This window comes from Oryctolagus cuniculus, chromosome 4 (genome assembly GCF_051225735.1).
Source record: "Oryctolagus cuniculus isolate XC-2025 breed Fujian yellow rabbit chromosome 4, ASM5122573v1, whole genome shotgun sequence".
Taxonomy (NCBI): Eukaryota; Metazoa; Chordata; class Mammalia; order Lagomorpha; family Leporidae; genus Oryctolagus; species Oryctolagus cuniculus.
The window spans coordinates 5,420,763-5,428,085 of NC_142870.1; positions in this window are offsets into that span (position 1 = coordinate 5,420,763).

The window sequence follows — 7,323 nt, forward strand, 5'->3', positions numbered from 1 at the left end:
ATGGGCGCCGGTTCTAGTCCCGGCTGCTCCTCTTCCCATCCAGCTCTCTGCTATGGCCTGGGAAAGCAGTAGAAGATAGTCCAAGTCCTTGGGCCCCTACACCTGTGTGGGAGACCCGGAGGAAGCTCCTGGCTCCTGGCTTCGGATCAGCCCAGCTCTGGCCAGTGCAGCCATCTGGGGAGTGAAACAGCAGATGGAGGGCCTCTCTCTCTGTCTCTACTTCTCTCTGTAACTCTTTCAAATAAATAAAATAAATCTTTAATAAAAAAATAAAAGAAACCCCATCCCGCTCTTGTCCAAACCCATGGGACACACAATGCCAAGAGGGAGCCCTCCTGAAACAGTGGGGGCCAAGCGACAGAGATGAGTTCGTTCATTGCAACAGACAGACTACTGCAGTCAGGAGAACTGATGGTGGGGGCAGCTGCACACGCACAGGGGTGCATGAGAAGTCTCTGTGTCTTCTGCTTCATTTTGCAGTGAATCTAAAGCCACTGTAAGTAGTTTCTATTGTTTCCTTAATACAGATGGGATACATGTTCATCATAGAAAAACTGGAAAAGGTGAGAAAACACCAAGGAGGAAATTTTCAGATTGTTCTTAAACCACAGGTCTAGAGATCAGCACTGTTAACAACCGTCTGTTAACAAGGTTCGTATGCACCTTGTTGATTAATTTATTTTCTATCTACTTGAAAAGTAGAGCAATGGAGAGAATCCATTCATGAGCATTGCTTTAATGGCTTCATATTGATGGGTTACATGATGATACATCACATAATATCCCTATAAATACATCAGAATGACCATGAGGATCCCGCTGGGCTAAGTGTTGCATTATTTCTGGTTGCTCCACATGACTGCGATGAACGCATTGCTGCGTAGGGCGCTGTTGCTTTTCTTCTACTTCGCATTTGGCTCCTTTAGGCTCCTTTAACAGGAACCACGCCGTGGCAGCAATCACCTTGAAATGACTGACAGAGCTAACTCGGGTCCCAGAACTGCGCAGATTCGCAATCCCACCTGCAGAGTCTGAAATAGCTCCTGTCACCACGCCCCCAATAACCCTGAATAGTATCGTTCTTGTAAGCATCATATACTTGGGCACAAAGTTGCTAAATCCCCCCATAAGCAACCATTAGCAAAATACTCTGTCCTTTAAGCTCCTCAGGTCATAAAGCCCTAAGGGACAGTGGGCCAGAACAATGTGTCCTTTTTAAAAAAAGATGTATTTATTTATTTGAAAATCAGAGTTACACAGAGAGAGAAGAGGCAGAGACAGAGAGAGAGGTCTTCCATCCACTGGTCCACTACTCAAATGGCCACAATAGCTGGAGCTGGGCTGATCCGAAGCCAGGAGCCAGGAGCTTCTTCCCGCTCTCCCACGTGAGTGCAGGGGCCAAAGCACTGGGGCCGTCTTCCACTGCTTTCCCAGGCCATAGCAGAGAGCTGGATGGGAAGTGGAGCAGCCGGGACTTGAACCGGCGCCCATATGGGATGCCAGCCCTGCAGGCTGAGGCTTTACCTGCTAAGCCACAGCGCCGGCCCCAACAATGTATCCTTAATGTCACAAAGCCACATCTCTTGGGCAGAAATGTGCCATGTGGTGCTCCTAGGAGCTCTATGTAAGCTGTCTTTCACATCAGCCACCTTCCAGGGGCACAGTTAGCAAGCCACTCTCATGTAAACCACCCCTAAACGTTGTGGCTTGAAATAAGAGCAAGCATTGCCTGCAGTCCGGCAGACCATCTGTCCTGCCCTCACAGCGTCACCTGGCTCAGATCAGCAGGGCCAAGGGCCCACTCCCAACACGGCCCGCTCACGAGGCTGGAAAGCTGGTCCCGGCATGGCCACGCAGCCAGGTTGGGGCTGGACTGGGGGCCTTCTTCTCCACCCGGGCCTCACCCTGGGACTGCTTGGGCTTCCTCACAGCGTGGCTGCTGGGTTTCCAGAGCCATCGCCCCGAGAGACAAGAAATGGAAGCTGGCGGTCTTTATATTCCATAGCTAGAAAGAGGCATGGTGCGGCTACAGTGGTTTTCTGTTGTTAAATAGCAAACTTCTCCGAAGGTAGAGGCTTAAAGCAAAACCCACACATCCTCTCATATCTGAAGGCTAGAATTCCTGGCAGATTGGCCTGAGTTATAGGCGTGTGATCTCCTAAGGCCAAATTCAAGGTGTCGGCCAGGCGGGGTTCTTATCGGGAGGCTCTGGGGTTAACCCACTTCCATGTGCGCTCAGTTTTTCAGCTGGATTCTTTCAATCACCTCTGTCAGGTGAGGGTCACACGCACTGCTTGGCACACGACCTCTCCATCCCAGGGCACCCACAGGCGTCAAATCCGCCTCATTTCTCGCCTCTGCCTTCCTCTTCTGCTGCCAGCTGAGGAACTCCCTGTGGCACAATGGGTTAACCACCACTGGGAATTCCTGCAAGCCATAGCACACCGCCTGGGATCCATCCTGCCTCTGCTTGCAATCCAGGGCCTGAGACACACAGCGGGAAGGGTGTGGAGGGACGCAGAAGAGGCCCTGTGGGGACCCAGGGAGGGACTGAGGGAGGCCCCACACACCACACACAGACATCGGGGCTCCCAGAGCAGGAGGGTGGGAAGGATCTTCCCCCGACAGGTTTCAGGGGGGGCATAACCCTGCTCACACCTGCACCCCCACTCCAGCCTCTAGACCTGTGAGACAGCCGATTCTGCAGCACTGAGTCCCCCAGGCTGTGGCGCTTGGTCACCGCAGCCCTGCGACGGTGACGCCCAAGAGCGGCTGACCGTGCTGCCTCCTCTGCGTGCCTGGCGAGCCCCGGGCAGGCAGGTGTGCTGCCGACTCCGGCTGTCGCGTTTCTCTCCTCTGCCTTGCTCTCCTGGCACATTCCCTTCGCAAGCCAAAACCGAGGCCGGCGGGCTGTTGCGGTGTTGCTGTGCCATCCTAAGACTCAAGAGGACTGGGTTTTGGATTTGTCTTTCAGCTCTTGGGACAGAGTCACACTGTTTACTCACTGACTTGTCATCGTGTGCTCCTGACTGAGGGCCGGGTGGCTGGTCACACCCAGACAACGCACGGCTGCCCAGCTGTGGCCCAGCTGGAAATCCACGTGCTGAGAAACTCGTCCGCCTCTTCCGAACGGGGGCACTACAGCCTCTCACATCTCTGTTCCTTGTTGTACTAGGAAGGGGGCCGTACAGGATCGCTGCCCCATGAACACCTGCTGCTACGGCCCTTCCCCGCCCCACACCAGGCAGTGGAATCCTTACTTTTCCACTGGGTACAACACACGCACCACATTTCCCAGCCTCCCTCCACCCCTCGCACTAGGCGCAGCCCTGCGTGGAAAGTGTCGTCAATGAGGTGTGGCTAGCTCCTGACCCCAGAGGAATTTTCTTCTCCTCCTCGCCTCCCCCACCCTCCTGGCGACCTCAGCCCGAGGCAGCCGTGAGCCATCGTGCACAAAGGCGGCAGAGCGGGCAACAGCGGGAATCTGAGGGTTCAAGGGCTCCGCGGAGCACATGAGGCTCTCTGTAGAGGCAAAGAAATTTCTGTCTTGTGCTAGCCACTGAATATTCCGGTATCTGTCGCAGCAGCCAGACCTCAATGCCCATTTTACAGGCAGACGCATGCGCAAAAGCTGGAGGGGACCTGCAGAGACACTGCTGGGGCAAGCTCTGGTCCCAGGAAGTGGGAAGGCGGATTTGGGGTCATATTTGGCTCACGTTACTGTAGCTGTATCAGACTCAGCTTCTCCTCTGTAACACGGTGACAGTCCTGTCCTCTCCCGGGGTGGGGTGGGGGTGGGGGGTCATTGAGTCAGGTGCTGTGTATTTGGGAAATGTCAAGCCCGTAAGAGGTGGGAGTGTTAACGGTGAATGGCAGGGTTCTTGTGTTCGTGCAAGAAAGAATTCAGGCGTGAGACAGAGAGTAGTGGAAAGTAAAACAGCAACGTTTATTAGGGCAGGGACATCCGTAAGGACGGATGGGCACCTCTCCAGACAGGACCTGAGAGAGAGCGCCCAGTCGCTCGGACTGGGGGAGAGCGGGGTTCCATGGTTGAGTGGAGAGAGTACACCTGGCCAGGCCAGGCGGGCGGCTCAGCAGAGAGGCAGAGGGCTGAGCGCGCCGTCTGGTTGAGGTCAGGGGTTTTTAAGGAGATGGGTCTTTGTCTTCTCACATCTCCTTCTGAAACAAAAGACTTTATGGGTGTAAATACTAGAAGCTCCTGTCTGAGTTTTTCCCCTGAAGGTATCAGACAGGAGGAAACCTAGCTAGCGCTGCCCTGGGTTTAGAGGAAGGGTGAGCAGGACCCCCTGGAGGATCGGGATCTGAGCAGATACTGAGCTGCACCTGGAAGATCATCAGGCAGAAGGGGCGGGGACCCCACCTGGCAGGTTATCGGGTAGAAGGGGCAGGGCAGGATGCAGACACTGGGCTGCCCCTGAAACGTTATGGGGATGACTTTGAGATGCAGATGCTGGACCCAAATGTCTCCTTAGGCCTTTGTCACACACACATAAGCTCATATCTGACGTCCTACCTAACAGGAGGTGTGATGAGCATCAGTGCTTTCTCAAAAAAAAAATCAGTTAATTCGGAAACTAAAGCTTCATTTGGATGCCAGTGGGTCTCTTTTTACAGTTTGTAGAAAAAAGAAGACGCTGGGGCAGATTTCATCCTTGCCACCATTTTGCAGACTTCCCACCAAGCCATCTCGGCTTTGCAGCCAGATCCATGAGGGAGTCAGCTCTTGCTATATCATGCTTCCAAGCAGGGAGCAACCCAGGAGTCTGGTCACTCCAAATCTGCAGGACTTACTGAAGGTATTATGTTGACTTCACTTACTAGAGTTGGCATCGGCTGCCACTATCTGTGTTCACATTCTCATTGAAGATTTCTTTTGTGCATATTAAGTGCTTTGTTCCCCATTGGTATGTGTCTGGTCATTTTGTCCTCTATTCCTTATCAGACTTTTCTACCTGTTATTTGGAAAGAAACAGTTACATTCATCTCCTGGACATTATCATTGTTGGAACTGCAAATATAACAGTCACTTTCAAAAAAAAAAATGGATTAACAATGGATTAAGCCACTGCCTTTGAGGCCAGCAGCCCATAGGAGCACCAACAGCCCTACGAGTCCCAGCTGCTCCACTTCGTGTCCAGCTCCCTGCTGGGAAGCAGCAGAAGATGCCCGAGTCCTGGGCCCTGCACCCACGTAGGAGACCCGATGGAGCTCCTGGCTGCTGGCTTCGGCCCGGCCCAGCCCTGGCTGTTGCAGCCATTGGAAAAGCATGTCAATAGATGGAAGGTGTCTCTCTCTCTCTCTAACTCTACTTTTCAAATGCATGAATAAATCTTTAAAAAAAGAACTCGAAGAGCCCATGAGCAGGTGACTGCTTTAGGAGGTGATCCCCAGGAGCAAGAGAGAAGCAGGAGGTCACGAGCGCCCACCTCTCGGGGCCGCTGTGGCCATGCCCAGGGCGTCTGACACAGGACACTGAACTCCATCACAGTTCTAGAAGCTGCAAGTTCAAATTCAAGGTGTTGGACAGGACACGCCCCCGGTGAAGCCTGCAGGAAGGAACCAGTCCTTGCCTCTTCCTGCTCCCAGCGCTGCCTCCAATCCCCAGCGTTCCCTGGCTTATAGTCACCTCACTCCAGGCTCCCCCAGTGTCATGGCCTCGGCCCCTAGCATCTTCACCCCAACTTCTAGAAGGACACCAGCCACACGCAGCTTCCTCTAGCCTGCTCTCATCTGAACTTGATTACATCCGCAAAGACCTCATTCCCAAATAAGCCACATTCAGACATCCATGGTTAGGACTTGGACATACCTCTTGGGGGAGAAGGGGGACACCCTGCAACCCTCAACAGTAGACAAGGAAAGAGAGGAACCAATATTGCCAAGGAACCCTCTGCAGACAGTGGGCCCTCAGCACTTGCACAGACCTCCCAAGAAGTGCACAAGAACTGTCCACCTGCAGGACAGAAGATGTGATGGTGGCCCACACCAAGAATGCATGGTGTTGTTAATTTGAGTTTCCCCCATCCTTGGCATCAAAGCATCCTGAAGAAGGAATCAAAGGCCTGGAGCCCATGCCTACACTGAGCAGCTGTCAGCAGGAAGTGGCTTCAGCGCGGGACAGAAACAGAACCCGGGTCCCTGCTGGACCCAGAGGCCCGGCCAGGAGGCTGAGGGTCAGAGCAGCACGGCGGTCTTCTACGGCCCATCCTTGCTCCTCTCTGGGCCTCCTTGCTGCATAGGCACTCCACTCTGCTCCAGGTCTGCAAGAGCACAGGCAGCCGCAGTCTCCACACACAGCCCCGTGCAGAGGTGCAGGTGAACAAGGCACCTGCAGTTCACCAGGGACCGTCCCTGGACCGGGTTCTCTGCCCCTCCTGCTCTGTCAGCATCTGTGCTGGCCCGTGCTGCATGCCTGTGCTCCCTGAGCACAGAGCTCCTGGCTGCCTTGCTTCCATCAGGCCTTGGTTGCCCCAATTGCCCCACCAACGCTACCACCAGACTCAGAAGTGCCAGGAAAAGTGCCGACTCTGGGAGCCCAGGCCATGTTTCCGTTACACGGCACCAACTGTAGCTCCAGCCGTCTCCGAGGTTAAAGACACTGCTGTTGGTGTAGCAATGTCTTTCTTGGCCTGCTGGTCCACAGCAGGACCTGCCCAGTGACCAGGGGATAGTCATATTGAAGGTCAATGGAAACTTGACTGTGAACCTTGGTGGAAGCCGTCCTACCGGCATCCCAGGAGCCAGGATCTCTCAGCCTGCCTGACAGAAGGATTCAGGGACAGGAAATGCCACTTGTGAGTCACCGGGGGCGACCAGGAGAGCAGCCAGCTCTACTTCTAAGATTCAGTTCCCAGACCTGCGTATTCTGACAGCCGGAGACAAAGAGCCATATGCTGGCCACAGCTTCCTCGCCACGGTGACTGTTGTTAGGGCAACCTGCACTGGCCATCCGGAGGGCAGGGCCAGCCCTGAGCTGGCCCCTTCACGGAGCCTTCAGTGGGCCTTTTCTTGCAACGCAGTGCATGGCTGAGCCGTGGCTCCCGGGGCTGTGCATTCACAATGCGACTCCCTCGAGACTCTGAGCGGACGCCACCCAGACTCCTGTTGGATAACTCACTCGTCCTGGAGGCCCTCGGGTGGTGGGCAGAGAAGACAAACGTATGGCAGGGGCAGGTGTTAATTCCCACAAGGAAGTCACCCCCGCCCCGCAGCTGAGGGGTCTGTGAGCAATCTGCCCCACACCTGGAAACTCAGCCCACACCCAGCAGGACCTCAGGGAAGCAGGAGCCACGCAAGGGTCAT